Genomic DNA, 22,532 nt, shown 5'->3' with positions numbered 1-22,532 from the left:
TGCTAGGCTTTCTGCTGTAACCTCTAATTTGGGCAGAGGATTTGCTATGTTGGGTGTGGCCCAAATATCACTCTGCTAACAGATGGAGACTGGAATTGACCTGCAACCAAATCATGAGGTGCTAGAAAGGCAGAGCCGCAGGGTTTTCCAATATGCAGAGTAGCCACTGCAGATGCCCTTCACTCGCTGTTCTCTATGTGCTGCTTTTATGCCACATTTATTTATTTAACTATTGCCCCCTCCCTCCAATCTCTTGAAAATAGCAATTAAGGATCCAAGGTGCTGGCCTCTTCTCTTCAAGATAACTATTCTTTGGTCTATCTGGCCCCTTCCTCTCCAGAGGGAAACAAAGAATTCTTTATCATGAAGAGCACATGAACACTGCAGTACTTCTTTAAAATTGGGCCGATAAAAAAATGGAATGGCTGATAAGTCACAAGCTCTGAGGCTTTGTATAGAGGGTGAAGCCTGTTCTATATAGGTTAATTGGCCAAACTGTCAATTAATATTAATTTTGATGTAATCAAAATCACAGAAACACTAACTTAACATATATGTCATTTAATACTGGTTGCAAGGCACTGTAAGCTTTATAGAGAAAAACACATACTACAAAGAAAGAATCCCGTCTTCCAGGAACTTACTTCCTCATCAGAGAGGAACATAGGCCAAGCTAACAAAATCCAAGACAATGAGTCTTAGGTACTCTAATAAAATATAAGCAAAGAACCATACGACCCAGCAGTGGCACTACTGGGTATTTACCCCAAAGATACAAATGTAGTGATCCAAAGGGATATGTGCACCCCGATGTTTATAGCAGCAATGTCCACAATAGCCAAACTGTGGAAAGAGCCAAGATGTCCACCGACAGATGAATGGATAAAGAAGATGTGGTGTGTATACACAATGGAATATTATGCAGCCATCAAAAGGAATGAGATCTTGCCATTTGTAACGATGTGGATGGAACCGGAGGGTATTATGCTGAGCGAAATAAGTCAGAGAAAGACATGTATCATATGATTTCACTGATATGAGGAATTCTTAATCTCAGGAAACAAACTGAGGGTTGCTGGAGTCGTGGGGGGTGGGAGGGATGGGGTGGCTGGGTGATAGACATTGGGGAGGGTATGTGCTATGGTGAGCGCTGTGAATTGTGTAAGACCATAAGACTTTCACAGACCTGCACCTCTGAAACAAATAATACATTATATATTAAAAAAGAAGAAGAAGAAGATAGCAGGAAGGGAAAATGAAGGGGGGGAATTGGAGGGGGGAGATGAACCATGAGAGACGATGGACTCTGAGAAACAAACTGAGGGTTCCAGAGGGGAGGGGGGTGGGGGGATGGGTTAGCCTGGTGATGGGTATTAAAGAGGGCACGTTCTGCGTGGAGCCTTAGGTGTTCTACACAAACAATGAATCATGGAACACTACATCAAAAGCTAATGATGTAATGTATGGTGATTAACATAATAAAATTTAAAAAAACCAAAAAAAATGAGCAAAGAACAAAGAGAAGCAAAGAAGAAAGGATGATTAACTTGCGGAGGGAAGATTTTATAGACATGGCCCTTGAACTTGGCCTGGCAGCATGGATGTAATTCAGAGGAAAACAGGCTGTTCCACTGGGAGGATACAACATATACAGAAGATCAGAGTCAGGGAAGGGGAAGGTGTGTTGGGGTATGCCGAGTGTTCTGGGGTCCCCCAGCAGAAGGAGATGGATATAGGAGAGATTTGGGAGACTGGCAAAGAGAGAAGATATTGAGGGGACAGGCTGGGGGCACACTGTGGCAGGCCCTGAATGATACGCTAGGGCATTTGGTCTCAGTGTTACCAGCAATGAAGAGAAAGCCAAAGGTATAGGGTAGGAAAACGGAATGATGGGCGATTTAGGAAAACGCCTGAGGGCAACTGAGAAGATGAGGTGGGATGGTGAGAAAGCATGGAGTTCAGGATTTATTAGAAGGTTGTGCAATGTATTTGGTGAGAAGCGGTCAACGTGAGATGCTGGTGAAGTTATGGGTAAAGTCCTCCAGCAGAAGCAGGGCAACCCAGGTTCCAGCTCTGGTTCTAATGTTAGCTGTGTGTGTGACCTGGGTCAGGAAAACGTGCAGGTAGAATAAGTCCGTGTTTCTTAAATACTGGTCTGCCACAGCCACAGGCTGCTGCCTGGAAAGCTTGTTAAAATACAAGTTCCCAGACCTCAGGTTCCTTCCCCCAGATCCTCTGAAACAGGTGGTCTAATTACTAGTATTTACATTCAATAAATACTTCTTTGGAAAGTGTCTACATTGGGCCAGCCAGTGCTACCAAAGGGAAATAAATAGTGAACAAGAAGCCCAGAGGGAAGGAGCAGACACACCAGAAAATCTATAATGCCAACTATGCTTTTTAGTAACAATAATTTGTCCTTCTACTCTGGGACTGCTGCTGGCTCTATTCTTTGAGCTTGTATATGTTTGTATTAACCAAGGCTGTTTTTTGGTATTTGTTTTCTTCTTGCTCACCTCCTCCTATCAGTTTATGATCACTGCTTGCTGTTGTGTGTGTGTGTGCCAGGCTCGCTCAGTTTTCCCCACCTGACCCTGACATGGAAGTTTTCGAAATTTGATAGTGACCCACGGTAAGAAATTCATGTACATCTAAATACATACATATGAAACCAAAGTCCCAAAAATAATATTTATCCTTTTTTTTTTTTTTTAGAGAGAGAGAGAGAGAGAGAGAGCAGGGGCAGAGGGAGAGGGAGAATCTCAAGAAGACTCTGTGCTCAGCATGGAGCCCGACACAGGGCTCGATCTCACAATTCCGAGATCATGACCTGAGCCGAAATCAAGAGTTGAATGCTTAACAAACTGAGCCACCCCAAGCACCCCAATTTATCCCTTTTTTAAAGATATTTTAAGTAATCTCTATACCCAGTGAGGGGCTTGAACTCAAAACCCTGCAATCAAGAGTTGTACACTCTACTGACTGAACCAGCAGGTGCCCCCAAATATTATTTATCCTTATAATTTGTAATGCCTTCTGATATTTTCCATTTAATTCTATTATATTTTTAAATGTTGACTATAATTCTAAGGTGATTCAAGGCTCATAAATGAGTTGTAACTCACAGTTCCATTCACTGCATCAGAGAAAATCTACAGATGTTAAATTAGTATGGTTTATTAGAATAACCTGCTTTGCAGAGTCAGGCAAAGCCTTAGGAAAGTTCTCTCAAGTTTAAAAGTGTCCACTTAGCCAGGAAACCAGTTAAATGTCTTTAAAAAAATAAAGACATGCAAAACCAACCCAAGCAGTGAAGGTCATTAGTTATTTTCTTAGTGGAAGTTATGATCTTCCAGGAATAGAAAAATCAGGTAATGACGGGACTTTAACCCTCAGCCGTGGCTCCTGGAAGACTTCACTTAGAGGGCACTGACTGCCATAGCAACTCCAGTTAGGGGTCCAGGGCAAGGGTCCAGGGGGACATTTTGGCTAAGGGTCTCACTGGTCATTAAGAATCCTCAATCATAAAGGCTGGACTATTTAATAAATGATGCTGTGATCATTTGTAATCCGTCCGAAGAAAGGACAATTGTATGTCTATTGCCAAACACATTAAGGTGAATGAGAAAGGAAAAATAATATTTTGCAACCAGGTCAGCACATTTTCCCCAAAGGGCCAGATAGAACATATTTTCAGCTTCATGGGTCATACAGTCTGTCACATCTGTTAACTCTGTCACTGTGAAAACAGCAGAGATATTATATAAAAGAATGGGTATGGTTGTATTCCAATAAACTTTATTTACCAACACACACACACACACACACACACACACACACACACACACACACACGAATCCTTGGTCAGGTGCAAAGGCAAGCAATCCCAACAACCACTTAGGAAGGGAATGCTGAAATTATATGGGATTCCATGATTGTCGCCTTGGTAAGTTAGCATCCTCGACCCTAAGACTTAAGTACAGAAATGTTTGCAAAGCAAATCCCTAATACTAATCATTCATACTTAGAAAAACCTATACATATTTGGTATTTTAATTATTTACAACATTTAAGATGATTCATCTCATGGTTCCAATTCAAAGTATGTGGCTGGGGCACCTGGGTGGCTCAGATGGTTAAGCGTCTGCCTTCGGCTCAGGTCATGATCCCAGGGTCCTGGGATCGAGTCCCGCATCGAGCTCCCTCCTCCTTGGGAGCCTGCTTCTCCCTCTGCCTCTCTCCCTCTCTCTCTCTCATGAATAAATAAATAAAATCTTTAAAAAATAAATAAAGTATGTGGCTGTACAGAATTGTGATTTGAAAATAAAATCTTAGGAACACTTGAGTTTAATTTCTTCATTTTCCACGAATTGCCTAATATTCGGGAGAGCTTGGGTTGTTACAGTTATTTCTTGAAAAGTTCTACTTTAGTAAATTTCAAGCAGGTCAAGAGAGACCAAAGTATAATAAAGAAGTCACAACAAATTTGCATCTATGGCCCCATTCTACCTGACATCCCCATCGCCCAAGGTTACTTGAAGCAAATTGGACATATCATATAATTCTCATAATATTGTAATATTTATTGACAAGTAAAATTTACAAGTATTGCCACATATCTTCCCCAAAAGGACTTTTTAGCCTAACAATAAAAACACTATCTCCCCTTAAAAAATTGTTTTAATTCCTTAATGCTGTCAGATATCCCATCAGCATGCACATTTACCCAATCACCTTTTATACACACGTGACATGCACACACAGACAGAAACAAGATGTGAAGAAGTCATACATTGAAATTGAGTTTTGAGTTTCTTTTAATTTATAGGTCTCCTGCTCTCTCTCTCTCTTGCTTGAAGTTCTTTGTGGAAGAAACAGACTCATTTGTCCAGTAAAATTTTCCAGAGTCTGAGAATCATTCATGGAATCCTGTGCTTTAGTTTAACATTTTCCTCCATGCCTTGAGCAGACTATAAAAAACTGGTAGTTAGATCTAGAGACTTGACCGGATTTAGGTTCAAAATTCCAACTACATGATAGATGGTGGTGTGCATTTCTGTCAGGAGGCACATACTGTCTGGGTGTCTGGTGTCTCTATTTCTGTGATATCAGCAGCCACTGATGTGGACTACCTGACTATCTGTTCCTTAGGAGATACACAAGAGTGAGCGCCCTTCATTCTTGCTTCAGGTATGAGCTGGATCAGATCTATACCAAGGGGAGATCTTTAAAGATCTATAAAGAGAAACTTCCCCTATCGATGTTTGGTACCCTGAGAGATGGATGTCATAAGAGAGGCAGGATTCTTTTTCTTTTTTTTTAATTAACATATAATGTATTATTTATTTCAGGGGTACAGGTCTGTGATTTCATCAGTCCTACACAATTCACAGCGCTCACCATAGCACATACCCTCCCCAATGTCCATCACCCAGCCACCCCATTCCCCCCACCCCCTACCACTCCAGCAACCCTCAGTTTGTTTCCTGAGATTAAAAATCTCTTATGCTTTGTGTCCCTCTCTGGTTTCATCTTGTTTCACTTTTCCCTCCCTTCCCCTATGATCCTCTGTCTTGTTTCTCAAATTCCTCATATCAGTGAGATCATATGATACTTGTCTTTCTCTGATTGACTTATTTCACTCAGCATAACACCCTCTAGTTCCAACCACATTGTTGCAAATGGCAAGATTTCATTTTTTTGATGGCTGCATAATATTCCATTGTGTGTGTATGTGTGTGTATATATACACATCTTCTTTATCCATTCATCTGTTGATGGACATCTAGGCTTTTTCCACAGTTTGGCTATTGTGGACATTGCTGCTATTAACATCGGGGTGCACGTGCCCCTTCGCATCACTACATTTTTATCTTTGGGGTAAATACCCAGTAGTGTAATTGCTGGGTTGTAGGGTAGCTCTATTTTCAACTTTTTGAGGACCCTCCATACTGTTTTCCAGAGTGGCTGCACCAGCTTGCATTCCCACTGACAGTGTAGGAGGTTTCCCCTTTCTCCACATCCCTGCCAACATCTGTCGTTTCCTGACTTGTTCATTTTAGCCATTCTGACTGGTGTGAGGTGGTATCTCACTAAGGTTTTGATTTGGATTTCCCTGATGCCGAGTGATGTTGAGCACTTTTTCATGTGTCTCTTGGCCATTTGGATGTCTTCTTTGCAGAAATGTCTGTTCATGTCTTCTGCCCATTTCTTGATTGGATTATTTGTTCCTTGGGTGTTGAGTTTGATAAGTTCTTTATAGATTTTGGATACTAGCCCTTTATCTGATATGTCATTTGCAAATATCTTCTCCCATTCTGTCGGTTGTCTTTTGGTTTTGTTGACTGTTTCCTTTGCTGTGCAAAAGCTTTTTATCTTGATGAAGTCCCAATAGTTCCTTTTTGCCCTGGCTTCCCTTGCCTTTGGCGATGTTTCTAGGAAGAAGTTGCTACTGCTGAGGTCGAAGAGGTTGCTGCCCGTGTTCTCTTCAAGGACTGTGATGGATTCCTGTCTCACATTTAGGTCTTTCATCCATTTTGAGTCTATTTCACGTGTGGTGTAAGGAGATGGTCCAGTTCCATTCTTCTGCATGTGGCTGTCCAATTTTCCCAACACCATTTGTTGAAGAGACTGTCTTTTTGCCATTGGACATTCTTTCCTGCTTTGTCGAAGATTAGTTGACCATAGAGTTGAGGGTCCATTTCTGGGCTCTCTCTTCTGTTCCATTGATCTATGTGTCTGTTTTTGTGGAGAGACAGGATTAGTACTTGATTCTTTCTCTTTATTTACCAGCTGTCAAGATAATGAGGCAGTTCCTTAGTATCCTCTAAAGGTAACTAAGTTGGTTTTCTTCATTCCTTTCTTTAGTGTTATGAACATATTTGATGTACTTCAGCGCACAGCAGAGTAATTCCTACTGATCCTCAAGTGTCCCATCTTGGCTGGTGGGAGCTTATTTCGGCAGGATCCTGAGTTCTTCAGTACAACCTTTTCTTTTTTTTTTTAAAGATTTTATTTATTTATTTGAGGGAGAGAGAGCACGAGCAGGGGGAGGGGCAGAGGGAGAGGGAGAAGCAGACTCCACACTGAGCAGGGAGCCCAACATGGGGCTCGATCCCAGGACCCCGGGATCATGACCTGAGCCAAAGGCAGACACTTAACCCACTGAGTGACCCAGGTGCCCCAGTTCATTTCTTTTTATTACTGAATAATATTCTGTCATATGATGGACCACTGTTTCTTCATTCACCTACTGAAGGACATCTTGGTTGCTTCCTATTTTTTGCAATTGTGAATAAAATTGCTATTGTGTGCAGGATTTTGTGTGGTCACAAGTTTTCAAATTCTTTGGGAACAGCCTCTTTTTTTAAAACAGGTCCATCCGCATGCCAGCTTCTTTTGGATTTATAGACAGTTAAAACCTCCACAGATTCTATTTTTTAGATGCAACTTTTGACTCTAAGTATGCCCTATTAAATATGTTCTTATTTGACACAGCCCATCATTCAAACCTACAGACCTTAATGGTGTCATCAGTCCCATTTGTTCTCTTGTCCAGCTTCATAGCACCCACCCATTTGCTTTCTGCTGGTCATTGGTCCTCATCGACACTATTGATCAAAGTTATCAATCAGTGCTGGTGTCTTGTCACTCCCCATTAGCGACTGCTCCCAGAGTGACCTAGATTAATCAGCACTTTATGAATATGATAGACCAGTCTACCACATTTTTGTCCATATTACCCCATCTTATTCACAAAGACATAATAATAGATTTTCTTAAACACATTGCTGAAACCTAATGCATTCCTAAAGTCTAAGTGTAAGTGTCAATCTGCTTGACTATGCTGAGAATTACTTTGAGGTATGAAACAGTTCTCAGTTGCAGGACTAAACACCTTTAGAACCTGCCAAAGAGTATCACAGGGCACAGCCTGATCCGAGCCCCAGAGTGACCTTGCCGGTCTGCCCATTCACAGAATTCACATGTGGTCATCACATCTCCCATGGTGGAATTTTAAGGCAAAGATGGCCATACACAGGTGATCAGAGGATTCCTGAATGCTGTTCGACAATAATTGAGAGATAGATTGTGTTTAAAATGCAGGATGTCCAAGAAATCATGAGAAGCAGAGTGATAAAGTACAGATTTTGAAGAGGGAGGTCTGGGGCACCTGGGTGGCTCAATCGTCAAGCGTCTGCCTTCGGCTCAGGTCATGAACCCAGGGTCCTGGGATTGAGCCCTCCATCGTGCTCCCCGCTCAGCGCGAAGCTTGCTTCTCCCTCTCCCACTGCCCCTGCTTGTGTTCCTGCTCTATCTCTCTCTCTGTGTCAAATAAATAAATAAAATCTTAAAAAAAAAAAAATAGAAGAGGAAGGATCTACATCACCCTCATTCAGGGGGTACATAATTCTCCAGGTCCAGTGCAAGGTGAAAATGCTGGGGGTGGAGAAGTCAATACCCCCTTCCCACCAGTCCATAACCCTAACCTGTATGATAAATGGGTCCCCAAGATATTTCAACCTCCACTCCAGGGCATATTTGGGACCTGGATCCAGGTGGGTGCAATGCCCATGACCAGTCACCCTTGAACGCACTGTGGCATTGACAGCTGGGGCAAGGGCAGCAACCACAGAGGCTGCAGGGCACATGCCTGATGAGGACCCTCCTCACCCTTGTGCTCAGGCCTCCCCATGAGGGGCAGATGGCCCTAGTGGAACACAAGCCTCCCCCTACTGATACAACCTGCCCACTGCCCTGAGCAGAGGACCCTGGGCAGTCCTGCAGAGCAGCTGGGTGGGGAAGGGGAGGCTGGGCAGGATGGCTGACGAGTGGCAGCAGGGAATGGTAAGAGCCCCTCAGCATAAGCTGAAGCTGCACACACCCCAACACTTGTTCCACTGTCCCCATCGAACTTCACCTACAAAACATACATTCAAAAACAAAAGAACACAGAATTGCAGGGCCCCTGGGTGGCTCAGTCATTAAGTGTCTGCCTTCAGCTTGGGTCATGATCCCAGGGTCCTGGGATCGAGCCCCACATCGGGCTCCCTGCTCGGTGGGAAACCTGCTTCTCCCTCTCCCACTCCCCCTGCTTGTGTTCCCTCTCTCGCTGTGTCTCTCTCTGTCAAATAAATAAATAAAATCTTAAAAAAAAAAAAAAAGACTACAGAATTGCAAGGCAGCATCTGCACAGCATTAATCCTCAAGTGTGGGGCCTTCTGAACCATATCTTGGAGGGGGGGTCCCCAAAGCTGACCAATTATTTTTTCTCCTTAAAATAATTTTTGATTCAATAAAAAAGGCCACCAACGCCTGCCTTTATCAAAATTAGCCTAGGGACCTGTGAGGATATCTGTGGATCCCAAAATGGAGAAAGCACCACTAATCCCTAAGACTCTGGCTATCCGAAACATCTTTCTATAGATGGATGGGCTTTCCTATACCTAATTCACAGGGGGAAAAAAAAAAAACAACAAAAACATCTTTTTAAAATTAAAATATCAGTCTGATACAGGTACTTCTTTAAGTTGACATTGGATATAATTTCTATCTGATAAAGGATATTCCGGATTTTGGAAACCAAGGCAAGCAAACATTATATATGACAACTACAACATACATAGACATATCATGATAGGTAAACATTGCAAATGACAATTCCACATTATGTGTGTGTGTGTGTATAAATTTTACAAACATATAAAATTGTATTTATATAATAATAACCCCATTTGTTTTTGTTTTTTTTTAAGATTTTATTTATTCATTTGACAGAAAGAGAACGGCAGGCAGGGGGAGAGGGAGAAGCAGGGAGCCCGATGTGGGGCTCAATCCCAGGACCCCGGGATCATGACCTGAGCTGAAGGCAGATGCTTAACCGACTAAGCCACCCAGGTGCCCCATATCCCATTTGTTTTATAAAAACATACTATATGGTTTAGCCGCTATGGAAAGGTAAAGTTCCAAATCAGTACGTGCACTTTTCCTTTAGCAAACTGTATCCAATTTCTACACCTCAATGTGATGACTGCTTTAAAAAATTCCACACTGCCCAGGTGACTCATGTTTAGCTTGTGATTATTAGGGCCCATGGATGACTGCTAGCCATGCTTGCATAGCATCATTTCTGATTCACTTCTGGGTTGCCTACATTTTTTTCCCTTGCTGTTTTCTTGCTAAGTGCTTTTTTTCTGTTTTCTATTTTTTTTCTACACTTTCTGCCTTTTATTCTCTCATTTGGCAACACTAATTTAAATTTTCATCTGATTTTCAAATAACCTGCCATAGCCCACTTGGCATTGGGATGGTTTACTAGTTCTACTTGTAGGACTGGTCTCTACTCTGCTATCTGGGTCAGCTAAGAAATATGACTCAATCCCTATGTTCAGAGATCAAAGAGAGTGTAAGGACAATAGCCAGAGATCCAGAGAAAGCCTAAAAGATTGTTAAGGGTCTAATGGTTATATATATTAAAAAAAACACAAAAAACAAAAACAGAAGGGGGCGCCTGGGTGGCTCAGCTGGTTAAGCGACTGCCTTTGGCTCAGGTCATGACCCTGGAGTCCCGGGATCGAGTCCCGCGTCGGGCTCCCTGCTCAGCGGGGAGTCTGCTTCTCCCTCTGACCTTCCCCCCTCGTGCTCTCTCTCTCTCATTCTCTCTCTCAAATAAAATTTAAAAAAAACAAAACAAAACAGAAGAGGTGTGGTATCTCTAAATCATGTCCACGGTTTTAAATAGAAAATTTCCTATCAAATGATGTGCTCTGGCCCCTGTCCAGTTAGTCCACACTCACTGCTCATCGCCATGTGACAGTCCTGCACCCCACGACTCTCAGGTAACCCATCATTTTAGCTTTCTGTGCATGGATCATTCAGGAACACCGCTTTTCCTTGTCCCTTTATGGATCTGCAAGCAACCCGCATGCATGCAGGACCCCAGAGGTGCCCGCTCAGCCTCGGCAGTGGAGAAAGTCCCAGCACAGTGGCCAGACTGGCTGGAGGGCAGGACAGGCCCTGGGTTCCGTGGACAACATGATGCAAAAGGATGCAAAGGTTCCGTGAGCTCTACTCCATGACTAACTACAGATCTCTAAAAAAGAAAAAAATTTGTTTTACTAGTTGTGTATCCATTTGACAAGGAAAAGCTAACTAAATTTTCCATTTCTTCATGATGAGCATTCAAGGCCAAATTAAATGTCTCAATGGGCTAAATTTGTCATAAAGCAAATAAAAGGATAACTCACAAAACAAACAAAAATTTTCTCTGGTTATGGGAGCACTGGGGTGGCGCAGTTGGTTAAGTGTCTGACTTTTGGTTTCGGCTCCAGTCTGATCTTGGGGTCATGAGATTGAGCCCCGCATCAGGCTCCGTGCTCAGTGGGGAGCCTGCTGGAGATTCTCTCTCCCTTGCCCTGTGCCCCCTCCTCTCTAAAATAAATAAATCTTTAAAAAAACCTTCTCTTGTTATGAACAAAAAGGATAACATTTAGTGTGTCCCATGTGTGAAACCCTAACCCTCCCTTCTGGGTATAGCATAACCCACTTTGTCTTATGAAATGAAATGATGTCAACAGCAAAGATACAATTTTTTTTTTTGTCTTCAAGGAAAGGAAATACATGGATAAAAGCACTGGAACCCTCCATAATTATAAGGTAGGAATTAATCTGTAGTATTTGGTTTGTAACTTTTTTTAGCTAGAGATCCAAAAAGCGGGTTCTGTTTTCCTTTACTGAAATATATATAACCATAGACTTTGCCTAGACAGAGTCCTTTATGTATGTTGGCTTTATGTAATAGTACAGTACCTCATATCACAAAAGAAGGGCTTCATAAGGCATAATGATTTATCCAACATTATTCCAAGTCCATATTATCACATTTTGCTGGAAGATAGTTCTGTCATCTTCTTGAGAGTTAGGCATACTGGTAGCCAAATTCCCTAACATTACAAAATTCTGAATGTCAACTAAAATTGGCTTTCATTTTTCCTGGCCTTTTATACAGATTGTGCAAAAACAGTATCTGAAGATGCTTTATGAAATTAAACTATGCACCATTAAGGGAAAAAGAAAAAGCTGCCAAATAACCATAATGCTCTGAATTGTAAGATGAAAATACCTCCCAATTTCAGATCTGTTTAAACATGCATATATGTTGGAGAGAGGGAGATGTGTTTCTCAAAAGTCAATAAAATGTATGGTTTTAAATAATTTGGAAAGAGGGTAATCATGAAGTGAAGTAATGACTCTATTAATTTCAAATTGAAGCCTAAATAAAACTCAGAAGACTTTTCTTCTAGAGAAGTATTTCTTTAGTTGTGATGACCAAAAAAGTGAATTAGAAGCAAGAGAGAAGAGAAAAATGAAGAAAAAAAAATAGATGAGAGAATTTCTACAGGGAGATGAGACATTTTGGAAGGCACCCATGGGCAGGGAAACGTTGGTTCACAGCCATCAGAAAGAGCACACTGCAGTGGAGGAGGGAAACCGGCTGCCTCTAGTAGAAAAGGGTGGTGATAATCCAGTGAATTCAAGGAATGTGCCCAGGTCAGCAAGGCCTGGTGATGAAACACAAGGACAGTGGCGTGGAGCAGCAGGGAGTCTGTGTTCTTGAGCCCAGGGAATGGGAGAAGCCAAAGGCACTGATGGAGTGGAACCAAATTCATGTGAGGTCAAGGCAAAGTGAAATCAGGCCTGCTCTCCTCTGGCTTTAATGAAAAAAGCCGTGAGCATATCAATAAGGAGCACCCCAGGGGCAGTACAATGGGTACTTTAGCTCCACCTAGTGTATAATATCTGCCAATCCATCTTGCCTTGCCCCTACTCGAGGTGGTCAGTGCTGCTCAGTAGAAGCAGCCTTTCCAGCAGGGTGGGTGAGTCAATCTCTGCAGCCCACTGCAGCCGAGTTACCAGCAAGCTACATACTAACTACCAGATTCGGCCATAGAAACGAGCTAGAAGAAGAAAAGAGAGATCTGATGAAAGTCATGCACTGCAATGCAGCACCGGAGCATTAAGAGGGAAGAAGGGAAGATCTCTCGAGGTGTTTCCCATTCAAACACTCTCTGAATCCATAACTCTGAACATAGAGGCTGTCCACATTACTGATCCAAATATCAAGCTCCTTCATAAATAAATCAACGCATATACTGGGTGTAAGCATAGGGCAGGTAGGTGCTGAAGACGCTTCAAAGAATAGTTCTTAAGTGAGTGGGACACCCACTAATGAATTCAGTGAACCTTTACGGGCACACCTAAGAAATGAACTGACATGTAATGAGAACCTACCATGTGCTGGATATTTTCATTTCTCCATATCGTTTTATGTTCCTCAACAACCCAATGAAGTAAGATATACGGCAATATATTCATAAATAGAGTAGTCTGGAGCAATGTGTTTAAAACCATGCAGCCTGTAAGTGAAAGAATTGGGTCTTATTGACTCCTGTTCACAAATTCTATTTACATGCCATTTATAGAGGCCCTTGGCATCTCACTTTAATCATGTTCTAGAGACCAGAGTTGAAAGAACAACCGTCACATCAGCTCCTGCTTTTTAAATGCCCATTCAGAGGACGCCTGGCTGGCTCAGTTGGAAGAACATATGACTCTTGATCTCAGGGTCATGAGCTTGAACCCCATGTTGGGTGTAGAGATTACATACATACATACATAAACTTTTTAAAAAAAAATAACAAATGCCCAGGGGCACCTGGGTGGCTCAGTCGTTAAGCGTCTGCCTTTGGCTCAGGTCATGATCCCAGGGTCCTGGGATCGAGCCCCGAATCGGGCTCCCTGCTCCGCGGGAAGCCTGCTTCTCCCTCTCCCACTTCCCCTGCCTGTGTTCCCTCTCTCGCTGTGTCTCTCTCTGTCAAATAAATAAAATCTTTAAAAAAAAAAATAACAAATGCCCATTAAGTTAAGGTCAACCACTCATCGGCTCATGTCCACATTCCATTCAAGAGCCCACCCCAATGTACCTGAACCTGTCCACGGTCCTGAAAGGAATCCAGCCACTCTGCAGCTCTAAGACTGATGACATTGCCACAGGTGCAAATGATCCTTTTGTTTCTCCATCTCCTTTACTCCAAAAACTCAAGGGCGCAAATAGCTGGACTTCAGCCCCATGTCTCCATGTGGCCCCCACCCTGTCTTGGTTCTGTTTCGTAGGTCGGCTTGGTTCTCCAGCCTATCTCCTGCACCCTCTCCTCTCCATCCTCACAGGAAGCCCCTGCCTGGGCTCTGCCTCCCTAGTTCCAACCAATCCCTTTTTGGGCAAATGAATCTTGATCAGACCTGAAAGCCTATTATAAGAATTTAATACTTCATCATTAGGGCACCCCCTTTTTACCCACAGAAGAGAAGACAACTAATACAGTGAACATTTCCATATCTTCTTAATGTGGAAAGAATGAATCAGTAAAACACAGCAAGTGAGTAAAATAAGTGGACATTGCAGATGACCACTCCAAGCTCACTTTGAGAGCCCGAGCCACCATTATGAGGTAAACAGCAATAATGAACTGAACCATCCCAACTTGTTAAAAGTGAAATTCTGGGTATGTCTCTTTGTTTTTAAGGCTTCTCACTCTTTACCAAAAGGGAGCTATAAAATAGGAAGAACAAGGGAAACAGTGATGGGCAGTGTTCTAGGAGCCACCTCCTCCAACACACTCAGTGTAAAAACTCACATGGGTGACCTAGAAGGTGTTACCTTTACAGGCTTGCCCATTCCCTGTCCCCTCGGTGTGTACACGTGGGCAGTACACAGTGGTAGAAATAACCCTAACAACTTTCTCTAATTAAACAAGGGAGACAAACCCTTAGCACAGCCCTCACCAAGCTCTACTGGAAAATATGACTCTCCTGGTAATTCCACCGGAGATTCCCAGGGCCATAGTAACTCTCCAAATAAGACAGCCAGTCCCCGTGAAAAAAAACTGAGGGGAGAAGAATACAATAATATGTAACAAGGAAAGATGACAGTCTCTCATTAAGCTCCCCTCAGTGAGCGACTCAGTGTCTGTGTTTATAACATTTGATGTTAAACATGAGCAATAAAAGGAAACACCTCTGTTCAACCACAAACATAGTCAGCAAGCACCATGAGCCTGGAGTAGAACACGATCTACATTTTAATCATGAGCTTGCATTTCAATCGGATGACCCTTGAATGGGAGGGAAACTGTGCCTACAAATGATAGAGATGCCCTCTGTGAGTCAATAACCCATCTTCTAAAAACAACCCCAACCGTGTCGTTGGTGACCTCCAAACTTCAAATTTGCCATGCCCAAACGGAACTGGCTATTCTGATCCAGGAGAACATAAGTTCTTTAGCAAAAGGTATCTGTTTTCAGAAGCCTGGCAAAGGCACATGAATGAATCAAGACATCACCCTGTGGACCGTGGTCACACTCAGTCAAGATGGTGCTGAAAAGTCGTCTCCTGGGCAGCCTGCAATCAAATTAGTCCACTCCGTGGCTCTTCCAGGGTAGTCTTTTCCATTCATAGTACTCATCTTGATTTCTACTTGTGTATTTATTTGCTTGTTTGTTTACCGTCTGCCCTTCCTGACACCAAATTGCAGGTTACATAAGAGAAGGGCCCACCTCTCCTGCTTGCTGGTGACACTCCAGCACTAGATCATTACCTGGCTGATAGCAGGTACTCAATATTTTTTTGTATTGTTGTTCATTCGATATTTGCTGAATAAGTCAATTAACATAATTAAGTAATCAGGCATGTAATTAATGTAATCATTAATCATGAATTCCCAAAAGCACACTATCATAATAGTAACAGCTTGCCAACACTGAAAAAAAAAATGTGTGGGAAGCATCAGAATTTCTTGACAATTTTTGAAGACCTTTTGGGGAGCAACCAATAACATGAATGGTCCTTGGATCTCTGCTTAGATCAATTTTTATTTCTTTAAGGGAAGATGTGGCTTCTCACAACCTATTGGAAGTCAGTGCGACAGTCCTATTATGCCACTGTGCCTAAGGCCTGTTGGAATGATGTGGCTGGTCAGGTCAAAGAGGACAAAGAGAATGGTGCCCTGGCCAACTCACACATCCTCATATCCGGAGGAGGGGTAGCAGATGTACCTCCCTCAAGCCCAAGCAGACATACTTATAATGAAAGTCATACCAGTGCCCAATATGGTCCCGGGCTTCATACTAGGCATCTGGGAGTTCTAACTAGAAGCCAAAGATCGGTACTGACATTCTAGGGATTACAGCCCAAGACTGGTTCTTTTGCTAATAGCCATGCTCCTGAATGCCATAGGTATGTGTCAAGCACGGGCTATAAGCCATAAGGCATGCTTTGATGTCTACAGCAGGTAAACCCCCGACACAGCAGATTCATGGGCAGCACTAAAGAAGAGCTGGCACATACACAGAATCCAGGGTTTTAATCATACACGACATCAGCATACAAACGTGGGGGCATCTGCGGGGCTCACGCGGTTAAGCGTCCGACTCTTGATTTCAGCTCAGGTCACGATCTCAGGGTCCTGGGATCCAGCCCCACGTTGGGCTCTGTGTTCAGCACAGCATCCGCTTGAGATTCTCTCCCTCTGCCCCTCCCCCCACTTGTGCTCACACTTTCTCTAAAATAAATCTTAAAAAAATATACAAACATGTCAGCTTTTCAGCTATATTTAATGATATTATTTAAAGTGAAAAATTTTAATGGAAATGATCAGTATCCATTTTGATAAAAGAAAGCTAATGTTCACTAATACTAGTGAATTAAAAAAAGCAATTTTTAAATCATTTTCCATTGGATATTTTAAAATCTATTTTAACACACAAAACTAGAGCTGAAGTTGAAACTTTGTTGTTAAATATCTTTAACTATTTAATATCATTTTTAAGAAAAAGTTGAAAATTTATTATACCATTTTCTCATAAACTACAATAATAAACTGTTGAAAGTATCTCACTAAAACTTTTTGATGTTCATCAATGCAGTTGTTTTGAATTTACTGAGACGGTATCTAGTAGTTAAATTCAAAAGGTAGACCAAGAAAATATGTATTCCTAAAAAGATGAATTTGTAGATGAAATAAGGTTTCCATCCTACAGTCAGTACCCCAGGATATACCCATTCAAGGTACAGGAACTCAACTGCAGAAAGAGTTTCTTATGTCCCTCCTCCAGCTTACGGGCCATTTCTTCCGCAAAGATGGACTTGGGTTTTATGCACTTGTGAGCCACAGAGCCCCAGACGAGCAACTGCCTTCTGACTCATGGTGGAATCCCCTTTCATACTCCCTAAACCATGCTGTTTTTTTTTTTTTTTTTTTCTTATTTGTCAGAGAGAAAGAGAGAGCACACAAGCAGGGGGAGGGGCGGGTAGAGGGAGAAGCAGACTCCCTACTGAGCAGGGAGCCCCACACGGGGCTCAATTCCAGGGGCCTGGGATTGACTTCAGCCAAAGGCAGATGCTTAACCAACTGAGTCACCCAGGCGTCCCTCCCCTCATGCTGTTCTAAAGGACAACTTTGATCTTTATTTTACGTTTTTTTATTTCCCATGAAACCTTCAGTTTTTTAAAACGCTGAGTGCATGCATGTTTTTTGTGAACAAACAGGAGAGCTGGAGGAGAAAAGGCCAGCAGCTCTTTTAGAGATTTTATTAACAACAAAAGCCCTTAAGTTGTGTATGATAACTAACTATGATATTGATAACTATGAAAGTGACTCTATTTTGACAGGTCTTGTTATTGTTTTAGTAAACACAAGTATCAATTTGTAATTCAGGAACATAAAAATGTTTCTCTTTTGAATGGCAAATGTATTTTTACATGACAAGAATTCTTCTTACAAAAGGTTTTCCAGAATGGACTTTACCCTCATCATTTGAAAGAAGTTGTGTTGCCATTAGTCGGATGATTCAAGTAGAGGTAGTCAAATGTAAGCCATTACTACAGAGAGCAAGAGAAAGTCTCCTTTTGCCAAAAGTGACTTTTAACAGACACTGGCTCATTTGATGGTGGGGAAGAAGGGAAGGTGAAGTCAGAAGCAAATGCCCAAGGCACACCGCTGGGAGCTTTTGAGGGTCCTGGCAAATCGTGGGGAGGTCGGTCAATCACTTGTTCTAGATTCTCAAGCCCCCCAAAGACGTGGTTGGATCAACAGAGTATAATCTCCACGCTGACCTGCAAACTATCGTCGGTGATTTCCACACTTGGGAGCATTATTATTTTGCTTCCTAGGTTTCATCATGCTCACTCTTTCAACATTCAATGGCATGCAGTTTTGAGAAAGAGGGGTCAGGAGGCTCTGATACGGGTCATGCTGCCACCAGCTCACTGTGGAGCCTTGGGACTCAGTTTCTTCATCTGTACAATGAGGTGATTAAACTAGAGCAGAGATCCTCTACCTTTTATTTCATCATACAGGTGCCTTCTTTTGAAAGGCTTTAGCTGCTAACAAAATAAATGACGTGGTTTACTAGGTCAGAGCTAGTTCAATGTGATCACAGACAGAAGCATCTTCTTTTAAATCCCGAACACAGGTTAGTACTTCCAAAGAACCAGGGAACTCAGGGTCCTCGATGATTCTGACAGATTCGTTCCGTTCATTCTTTGGCTGAAATCTGTTACTCTGGATGTACATTGCTTTCAGGGCTACAAAGCCCAGCAAAACACAAGCAAAAGTGCCAGGGTGGCTTTTTGGAAGCTGACAAGCAGAAACTGGCACCTAAGTATCATTAAGCACCAATCCAAATCTAAAATGCAAATCGCACTGATGCTTTCTCAACTCAGCACCTCCTGTCTGTGGCAGGTTAAGATACTTGTTTTGAGCTCTGTGCTGACAAGGTCAAGGCATGAATTCTCTCTGCTTTTTGTTTGGTTTAGGCACAGCCTCTTCTAGGATCTTCTGTGTTCACTCAAAGCCAGGCCATGTGCCAGGCCTGACACCCAGCCCCCCCAGGGTTCAGCTCAGCAAAGCCTACAGCATCCAGCCAGGAAAGACTCGCTGAACCACTCTGGTGGGGGGGGGGGGGCACTCATGCTGTTTTCTGAGTGAATACCCTTGGGATGCGCATAGAAGCCCTGTGTTCAACTCCATCCACCCAGAGAACAGACTACAAAAGTCATATGCAGCTTTTATACTGCAAGGAAATACTGGGTCCTTAAGGCACAAACGCCAAAAAGAACTGCTTTAAGCTTGCCTGGAAGACCTAAAGCATGAGCAATAATAACACAGCAACATGGTCCATTCCCTGCTTACCTAAACACCAGAAATCATAAGTCAAAAGCCAGACCAACTCTAGATCATCTATAAGAGGTGAGGCTTTGGAAAGGCATGTCTGCTCGAAAGCAACACTGGACACAAGCAGCAGATGGGGACAGGCAATGCTTCCAAACTTTAAGGAGAAATTATTCCCAACCCAGAACTCTAAACCAAGCCAAACTGCAATCAACTGGAAGGTTTGGGATCAAGATGTTTTCTGCACCCAAGTTCTCAAAACATGGGTTTCCTTTGAGTTCTCTCAAAGCTAGGGAATGTGCTCTCTGGACAATGAAGAGTTCACCGAGAAAGAGTCTAGTAACAAAGAAAAAACAAATGAAGAACTCAAATTAACATCAGAAAATCTTAAGCTACCACTGGGGTGCCTGGGTGGCTCAGTCGTTAAGTGTCTGCCTTCAGCTCAGGTCATGATCCCGGGGTCCTGAGATTGAGCCCCACATCGGGCTCCCTGCTCAGTGGGGAGCCTGCTTCTCCCTCTCCCTCTGCTGCTCCCCCTGCTTGTGCTCTCCTGCTCTCTCTCCCACTCTCTGTCAAATAAATAAAAAATTTAAAAAAAAAAAAAAAGAAAAAGAAAACCTTGAGCTACCATGAAAATTCTCAAGGAGAAATGGGAGCTCCCCCATTCAGGCTGCTAACTTTCCCCTGACCCAATTTTCAGCATGGATCCAGTAACAGAGGCTCTACTACAGGCGAGGAGGTGATGGTGTGGATGTCCTATAGGGACAGCAGGCCCAGGGGACAATGAGACTTGACTGGAACAAGTGGGTGGGTGCTCCAGCAGGGATGGCTCCAAGGGAAAGGTAAAAGCGAAAGAGACTGAAGTGTCAGCCTGATGTTTGCCCTTTATCAAAGGGAGTTTTCTAGAAACGTTGGAGAGTTAAAATGATCAAATAGAAAAAACATGCTAAGAGTAACAGCAAAATAAAGTTAGACCAGGAAGGAAATGCAAATGGGGCGTTCTCCTTAGCTCCTGTATGAACAATGCTTACAGTCAGTGACTGAGCCCCAAATTATGATATCATTAGAGTGGATGGGAGAGGGAAGGGTGTATATGTGGGTTGTGGTGGGAGGGAAAAAATATTATCTCTGATAGCTAAGTCGAGAAATGGCGTTTAAAAAAATAAACTTGTAACTAAGTCTGGTGACAGACAGTAATTAGACGTACTGTGGTGATCATTTTGTGTTATATACCAATATCAAATCTTTATGTTGATTACCTGAAACCAATTGTTTGACATTATACATTATACCTCAAAAAATTTCAAGAAATTGCTTATAATTGTCAAAAAGAAAAAAAAAGGAATGGCATTTTGAGGATATTATTTAGAAAAGCCTAAAAACAAACCTAAAAAGCAGAAAGATAACAACAGTTGCTTTGAGAAACAGGACTGAGACCTAAGAAAAGGCAGGGCAAGAGACAACTGTTTTTTATTAAAAGTCTGGTGGAATTAATTGACCCGAGAGAGAGAGAAAGTCTGTTTGTGTGTATACAAAGAAAGACAGTGACTGCACTTCATGTGTAGGATTCTCATCATCATTTACTACATATTCTGTAATTGTAGGGTTTTTTCTTTGACCCAGGTGGTAGTCAACAAAGGTTTCCTACGTTTCTAAGAATCAGAAAAATAAAATACCTTCAAACTGCGCCCTGCACCGTGGAAGACAGGCAGAGCCACAACTGAAATTAACAGGAAGCCCCAGGGGGAGGACTCCCAACACGAGTGGTCCCGGGGCCCCGAACAGCTGCAGAGCACGATGGCTTTGCACACGAGCCAGGGGAGAAGCAGGAAGATCTAGGCTCTCTCGACCCCCTCTTGTGCTCCTCCCATAAAGGCACCGCCATCAGTATCAGCCCAACCCCACCCAGGGTGCGGCAGAGTGCTCCTTAAAGACAAGACCTCATTTCCCAAACACCAAGCAAGATGTCACATCCCAAAGTACGCGGGGTGGAGCCATCTGAGAACATGCAAGAGTCCACTTGACATTTTACCTGTGGAGAAAGAGCCATCCCTGAGGCTAGAGGGCCCGCCCAAAAGGGACCTGAAATAGGATGAAGCTGGACCATTTGGCATCTCGGACTGATGCACATGGAGTTTGGGTAATTAATGCCTAAAATGGAATACCGAGGTGGCAGAGTGGAGCTGTGGGTGAAGGCCATGGTAGGTGCTGAAATTTTACCAGGAAAAAGAAATTCACTTCTTTCCCTACAGCAGACATACCCAGCTATGTGGGAGGCAGCTGATATTTTAATTTGAGAATGAACTTGTCCCAGAAGACAGACGGGGTAAGCCGTATAAAATCTTGCCTCATTTTATGTAGTAATCTCCCCTTGCAGGAGAGTCTAGTTATTGAGGGAAGAACATACAAGAAGTCTGGTTGGAATGGCAGCTCTGCATCTTGGGACAAGCAACTCAAAAGCCCCGAGCATCAGTATCCCTCCTTCAAAACGGGTCTATGATCCCTTGCTCGGTGGGAGGAGAATTCAGTAAGACAGTAACTATACCCAGTGCCCAGGACAGTCCAGTAAATGGTCGCTGTTAAAATCGATGACCACTGCAGGCACCATGAAGTGAAATCATGCAAGGCTACAACACTGTGCATCCAAATCTGTCCAGTGAAACCTGCCTTGTTACACAGTAGCCAAATCAGTTTATCTAGAAACCCAGTGAACCTGGGGGCCACAGCAAGAGTGAGCTTTCTGCTTAACCTTTCACTGGAAAGGTTCAGTCAGCTGGCTGCCCCATGGGTGGCTCCTGCTCTTTCCCTGGTTCTAAGATTCCTTCCATGCAAGTGGCCACACCAGGCCCAATGTGTTTCACTTAGGTACTGCCCCCTTCGTTCCCAGACAGGAAAATTTCCTTCCCAAATACATAGAAATCTGCAGAGAACAAAAAGCACTCTAGAGAACATTTCAGAAGAATCTTTGATGATAGTGAAGCATTTTATGCTTCTAAAAGCATGTCTGTAATGATATATGGATACCATGGACACATTTGATATCACTTCTTTAAGCAAATGGGGAATGCCCCTCAAAATACTGACTGTTAAACTGATATAGACTAAAATGCTCCTTGAAAAAAACTGGTCTATGAGGGCAAAGATGAAAATACAGGAACCTGATAAAAATGGATTCGCTGAAGAAATGGCTAAACGTACATAAAGCCAAGAAAACAATGTACCTGAGAGCTTTCCCCCCAATCACGTGTGATTTCCTGCTCTCCTTCCCGGGAAAGCTGTAGCCAGCCTCCCCGTCCATCAATGCCT

General features: G+C 42.8%; 1 protein-coding gene across 1 annotated transcript in view; it reads right to left on the bottom strand.

Annotated features, from left to right (window-relative positions):
- The window catches only part of RETREG1 (reticulophagy regulator 1), a 126,460-nt gene that overhangs the window by 93,276 nt on the left and 10,652 nt on the right, over positions 1-22,532 (bottom strand). The window lies entirely within an intron of this gene.

The sequence above is a fragment of the Callorhinus ursinus genome, unplaced genomic scaffold, assembly GCF_003265705.2.
Source record: "Callorhinus ursinus isolate GAN/ISIS: 27379988/994484 unplaced genomic scaffold, GSC_fseal_2.0 scaffold3, whole genome shotgun sequence".
Classification (NCBI taxonomy): Eukaryota; Metazoa; Chordata; class Mammalia; order Carnivora; family Otariidae; genus Callorhinus; species Callorhinus ursinus.
The sequence above is the reverse complement of the archived record's forward strand: the minus strand, read 5'-3'. Positions and strand labels throughout refer to the sequence as shown.